This window comes from Penaeus chinensis, chromosome 3, assembly GCF_019202785.1.
Source record: "Penaeus chinensis breed Huanghai No. 1 chromosome 3, ASM1920278v2, whole genome shotgun sequence".
Lineage (NCBI taxonomy): Eukaryota > Metazoa > Arthropoda > Malacostraca > Decapoda > Penaeidae > Penaeus > Penaeus chinensis.
Window position 1 is genome coordinate 36,284,020 of NC_061821.1, and position 7,500 is coordinate 36,291,519.

The window sequence follows — 7,500 nt, forward strand, 5'->3', positions numbered from 1 at the left end:
ATTTGAGAAATCAATTTTGAGTTCCAAGATGAGTATTACATTCCGTATTTTAAGAAATGAAATAGCGATGAAAGCAAAAAAAGGATAACGGTTATTATAAATCTTATTTTTATTTTCGGATACTAGCTGAATTTTTTTTTTCTTGTTTTGAAGGATCACAGGGAAGCGAACTTTGTGTAAGATTTTATTTCCAATATTGTACATTAGTAGGTAACAACAAGCACTACGTACTAAGTTGTTCAAATACTGTTACACGATTATTGCAAATATAGGATATGTATTAACAATATGATGGACAAGGAAAATATTAAGTTTGATTACCTTAATGTTTCATGCTAAAGAGTGGCATGATCAAGGTCAATACAGATATGAAAGTCCAAATCTGCGTGTGTGAACCTTAATACTAAAAGCCTTATTATCATAATCTGTACACCTTAAATCAAACAGCACCAATCTAGATTCAAGCATAGAACATGTATGGACGAAATTATATCCATTACGGTAAAACGGCACATACGCACACAAGCACACTCACATACTCACGAGCACACACATAAATAAAACATCAAAGCATTATATATATACAGACACGTATGTATATACATTACATATATATAAAGAACAGGACATAAATATCTAGATTCTATTGAAAAGCTAAGTAGAGTTACATTGCTTGACTAGCACAAAACGCACACTCGTCCACCGTCACCATGTGTTTAAGACATGGGGAATACAATACACCGACATAGTCAACCACTCCATAGCTTTGCTTTACCTTCGATGACCATTGGGCACGTTATCTGTAGAATCAACACAATGGAACTAACAGCATCAACGCAAGAATACATATTCTAAATTCACACTAATAGTGAATGCTATAAAATAAGTTTCGTGTAATCATTCATATGAATGTCACACTGAGGGCTGGGTCAGCATTGTCCAGAAGGTTTTCAGATTAGCGTCCAGCCTACCAAGAATAAAGAGCTGCATCCTTGACGGCTCCCAGACAGGCGAGCACAAGACCGGTGATGAACTGTCCATTTTCGGGAACTGGTTTCGGATTTTGTGGTCGGATGTTTATACAACGCCTTCCCAGCCTGTGGAAGACCCGGAATTCCTTAGTGACTATTACATACATTATGCAATGGATTTATTATTTAGTTTTTGCGTAATGGTCAGTAGTTCACTTTAGCGTAGAACAGTGTGCTCTTCCAAACAAATTACTTCCCATCACCCCCTTTAAACAAACTACTTCCCATCACCTCTTCCGAACAAACTACACCGCATCACCTCTTCCAAACAAAGTACTTCCCATCACCTCTTCCAAACAAACTACTTCCCATCACCTCTTCCGAACAAACTACTTCCCATCACCTCTTCCGAACAAACTACTTCCCATCACCTCTTCCGAACAAACTACTTCCCATCACCTCTTCCGAACAAACTACTTCCCACCACCTCTTCCAAACAAACTACTTCCCATCACCTCTTCCAAACAAACTACTTCCCATCACCTCTTCCAAACAAACTACTTCCCATCACCTCTTCCAAACAAACTACTTCCCATCACCTCTTCCAAACAAACTACTTCCCATCACCTCTTCCAAACAAACTACTTCCCATCACCTCTTCCAAACAAACTACTTCCCATCACCTCTTCCAAACAAACTACTTCCCATCACCTCTTCCAAACAAACTACTTCCCATCACCTCTTCCAAACAAACTACTTCCCATCACCTCTTCCAAACAAACTACTTCCCATCACCTCTTCCGAACAATCTACTTCCCATCACCTCTTCCGAACAAACTACTTCCCATCACCTCTTCCGAACAAACTACTTCCCATCACCTCTTCCGAACAAACTACTTCCCATCACCTCTTCCGAACAAACTACTTCCCATCACCTCTTCCGAACAAACTACTTCCCATCACCTCTTCCGAACAAACTACTTCCCATCACCTCTTCCGAACAAACTACTTCCCATCACCTCTTCCGAACAAACTACTTCCCATCACCTCTTCCGAACAATCTACTTCCCATCACCTCTTCCAAACAATCTACTTCCCATCACCTCTTCCAAACAATCTACTTCACATCACCTCTTCCGAACAAACTACTTCCCATCAGCCCTTTAAACAAACTAATTCCCATCACCTCTTCCAAACAATCTACTTCCCATCACCTCTTCCGAACAATCTACTTCCCATCACCTCTTCCAAACAATCTACTTCCCATCACCTCTTCCGAACAAACTACTTCCCATCACCTCTCCCGAACACTACTTCCCATCACCCCTTTAAACAAACTAATTCCCATCACCTCTTCCAAACAATCTACTTCCCATCACCTCTTCCGAACAAACTACTTCCCATCACCTCTTCCGAACAAACTACTTCCCATCACCTCTCCCGAACACTACTTCCCATCACCCCTTCTAAACAAACTACTTCCCATCACCTCTTCCAAACAAACTACTTCCCATCACCTCTTCCGAACAAACTACTTCCCATCACCTCTTCCGAACAAACTACTTCCCATCACCTCTTCCGAACAAACTACTTCCCATCACCTCTTCTAAACAAACTACTTCCCATCACCTCTTCTAAACAAACTACTTCCCATCACCTCTTCTAAACAAACTACTTCCCATCACCTCTTCTAAACAAACTACTTCCCATCACCTCTTCTAAACAAACTACTTCCCATCACCTCTTCTAAACAAACTACTTCCCATCACCTCTTCTAAACAAACTACTTCCCATCACCTCTTCTAAACAAACTACTTCCCATCACCTCTTCTAAACAAACTACTTCCCATCAACTCTTCTAAACAAACTACTTCCCATCAACTCTTCTAAACAAACTACTTCCCATCAACTCTTCTAAACAAACTACTTCCCATCACCTCTTCCGAACAAACTACTTCCCATCACCTCTTCCGAACAAACTACTTCCCATCAGTTCGTCCGAACAAACTACTTCCCATCAACTCTTTCGAACAAACTACTTCCCATCAACTCTTCTAAACAAACTAATTCCCATCACCTCTTCCAAACAAACTACTTCACTACTTCCCATCACCTCTTCCAAACAAACTACTTCACTACTTCCCATCACCTCTTCCAAACAAACTACTTCCCATCACCTCTTCCAAACAATCTACTTCCCATCACCTCTTCCAAACAATCTACTTCCCATCACCTCTTCCAAACAATCTACTTCCCATCACCTCTTCCAAACAATCTACTTCCCATCACCTCTTCCAAACAATCTACTTCCATCACCTCTTCCAAACAATCTACTTCCATCACCTCTTCCAAACAAACTACTTCCCATCACCTCTTCCCAAACAAACTACTTCCCCATCACCTCTTCCAAACAAACTACTTCCCATCACCTCTTCCAAAACAAACTACTTCCCATCACCTCTTCCAAACAAACTACTTCCCATCACCTCTTCCAAACAAACTACTTCCCATCACCTCTTCCAAACAAACTACTTCCCATCACCTCTTCCAAACAAACTACTTCCCATCACCTCTTCCAAACAAACTACTTCCCATCACCTCTTCCAAACAAACTACTTCCCATCACCTCTTCCAAACAAACTACTTCCCATCACCTCTTCCAAACAAACTACTTCCCATCACCTCTTCCAAACAAACTACTTCCCATCACCTCTTCCAAACAAACTACTTCCCATCACCTCTTCCAAACAAACTACTTCCCATCACCTCTTCCAAACAAACTACTTCCCATCACCTCTTCCAAACAAACTACTTCCCATCACCTCTTCCAAACAAACTACTTCCCATCACCTCTTCCAAACAAACTACTTCCCATCACCTCTTCCAAACAAACTACTTCCCATCACCTCTTCCAAACAAACTACTTCCCATCACCTCTTCCAAACAAACTACTTCCCATCACCTCTTCCGAACAAACTACTTCCCATCACCTCTTCCGAACAAACTACTTCCCATCACCTCTTCCGAACAACCTACATCCCATCACCTCTTCCGAACAAACTACTTCCCATCACCTCTTCCGAACAAACTACTTCCCATCACCTCTTCCTAAACAAACTACTTCCCATCACCCCCTTTAAACAAACTAATTCCCATCACCTCTTCCGAACAAACTACTTCCCATCACCTCTTCCGAACAAACTACTTCCCATCACCTCTTCCGAACAAACTACTTCCCATCACCTCTTCCGAACAAACTACTTCCCATCACCTCTTCCGAACAAACTACTTCCCATCACCTCTTCCGAACAAACTACTTCCCATCACCTCTTCCGAACAAACTACTTCCCATCACCTCTTCCGAACAAACTACTTCCCATCACCTCTTCCGAACAAACTACTTCCCATCACCTCTTCCGAACAAACTACTTCCCATCACCTCTTCCGAACAAACTACTTCCCATCACCTCTTCCGAACAAACTACTTCCCATCACCTCTTCCGAACAAACTACTTCCCATCACCTCTTCCGAACAAACTACTTCCCATCACCTCTTCCGAACAAACTACTTCCCATCACCTCTTCCGAACAAACTACTTCCCATCACCTCTTCCGAACAAACTACTTCCCATCACCTCTTCCGAACAAACTACTTCCCATCACCTCTTCCGAACAAACTACTTCCCATCACCTCTTCCAAACAACCTACTTCCCATCACCTCTTCCAAACAACCTACTTCCCATCACCTCTTCTAAACAACCTACTTCCCATCACCTCTTCTAACAACCTACTTCCCATCACCTCTTCCGAACAAACTACTTCCCATCACCTCTTCCGAACAAACTACTTCCCATCACCTCTTCCGAACAAACTACTTCCCATCACCTCTTCCGAACAAACTACTTCCCATCACCTCTTCCGAACAAACTACTTCCCATCACCTCTTCCGAACAAACTACTTCCCATCACCTCTTCCGAACAAACTACTTCCCATCACCTCTTCCGAACAAACTACTTCCCATCACCTCTTCCGAACAAACTACTTCCCATCACCTCTTCCGAACAAACTACTCCTCTTCCGAACAAACTACTTCCCATCACCTCTTCCGAACAAACTACTTCCCATCACCTCTTCCGAACAAACTACTTCCCATCACCTTTTCCGAACAAACTACTTCCCATCACCTTTTCCGAACAAACTACTTCCCATCACCTCTTCCGAACAAACTACTTCCCATCACCTCTTCCGAACAAACTACTTCCCATCACCTCTTCCGAACAAACTACTTCCCATCACCTCTTCCGAACAAACTACTTCCCATCACCTCTTCCGAACAAACTACTTCCCATCACCTCTTCCGAACAAACTACTTCCCATCACCTCTTCCGAACAAACTACTTCCCATCACCTCTTCCAAACAAACTACTTCCCATCACCTCTTCCGAACAAACTACTTCCCATCACCTCTTCCAAACAAACTACTTCCCATCACCTCTTCCAAACAAACTACTTCCCATCACCTCTTCCAAACAAATTAATTCCCATCACCTCTTCCGAACAAACTACTTCCCATCACCTCTTCCGAACAAACTACTTCCCATCACCTCTTCCGAACAAACTACTTCCCATCACCTCTTCCGAACAAACTACTTCCCATCAACTCTTCCGAACAAACTACTTCCCATCACCTCTTCCGAACAAACTACTTCCCATCACCTCTTCCGAACAAACTACTTCCCATCACCTCTTCCGAACAAACTACTTCCCATCACCTCTTCCGAACAAACTACTTCCCATCACCTCTTCCGAACAAACTACTTCCCATCACCTCTTCCGAACAAACTAATTCCCATCCTCTCTCCCGAACAAACTACTTCCCATCACCTCTTCCGAACAAACTACTTCCCATCACCTCTTCCGAACAAACTACTTCCCATCACCTCTTCCGAACAAACTACTTCCCATCACCTCTTCCGAACAAACTACTTCCCATCACCTCTTCCGAACAAACTACTTCCCATCACCTTTTCCGAACAAACTACTTCCCATCACCTCTTCCGAACAAACTACTTCCCATCAACTCTTCTAAACAAACTAATTCCCATCACCTCTTCCGAAAAAACTAACTCCCATCACCTCTTCCGAGAAAACTAATTCCCATCAACTCTTCGAAACAAACTACTTCCCATCACCTCTTCTAAACAAACAACTTCCCATCACCTCTTCTAAACAAACAACTTCCCATCACCTCTTCTAAACAAACAACTTCCCATCATATCTTCCGAACAAACTACTTCCCATCACCTCTTCCGTTTGTTCGGAAGGGGTGATGGGAAGTAGTTTGTAGCTACCTCCCATCACCTCTCCCGAACAAACTACAATGCATCACTTCTTGTAAACAAACTTCCTATCACCTCTTCCTAAATGACTTCCTAAACTACTTCCCCTCACCACTCCCCGAAACATATGTTACTGTTACATATCAATGTTACCGTTACATATCAATGTTACTGTCTTATATAATGTGAACTTACCTTCAGTGTTGCAACGGGAGCAGTCATGCAGAGCTCTAGTCTTTCCTCGCTGGATCGTGGAAGCATTTTCTGAAGAAATAAATTGAAATGTGATCACGCTGGACGACAAAAGGTAGTCTCAAAGCTCGCATCGGAATGACCAGGATGTGTGGATACTTATATTGCATTGGCTGAATGCAAGGGAATATTACTCACCACCACCAGTCTGTGACTGGAAAGATATACAGAAAAAATGAATGTCTTTACATTCCTTGTCGACTAGACTGACTATCTAACGAATTTCGATAAAAGTTTATGTCTTCTGATGTTTGTATCCCTCCTCCTCTTCCTCCCCCTGTTACAGGAGAATGAGGAGAAAGAAACTGACACTCTGCCTTCACTTCCGTGTCTATGACAGTTGTTTTTCATTCTCGCCCTTGAAATACAACTCCTTTCTCAAAGCCCCGCCCACTTTCCTCGACCAGTCAGATCACAGTTCCTCAGAATGTCGAAGTTTTGGGTCACCTGAGGTCAATCCGTTGAACGTAATCGGAAGTAGCATAATAGTAATAATTAGTCATACTGACAGAACGAATTTTAAAACAAGACACGAATACGATAAAATATGTTAATCATATCTTATAGAATAAGAATAAGTTAACCTGATGATGTCGCAGAGTCACAACAAGAATAGTTTTTGTTTAATGTTGTTAGTATCCCCATTCCTGACATTATTACTATATGGAACTTTACCAATAGCTTTCTACTATTATTCTACTATTATAATCATTATTATTATTATTATTATTATTATTATTATTATTATTATTATTACCCTTATTATTATTATTATTATTATTATTATTATTATTATTATTATTATCATCATATTATTATTATTACTATTATTATCGTCATCATGATTATTGTTATTATTATTATCATTATTATTGATATCATTATTATCATTATTATTATTATTATTACTATTATATTATCATTGTTATTACTATT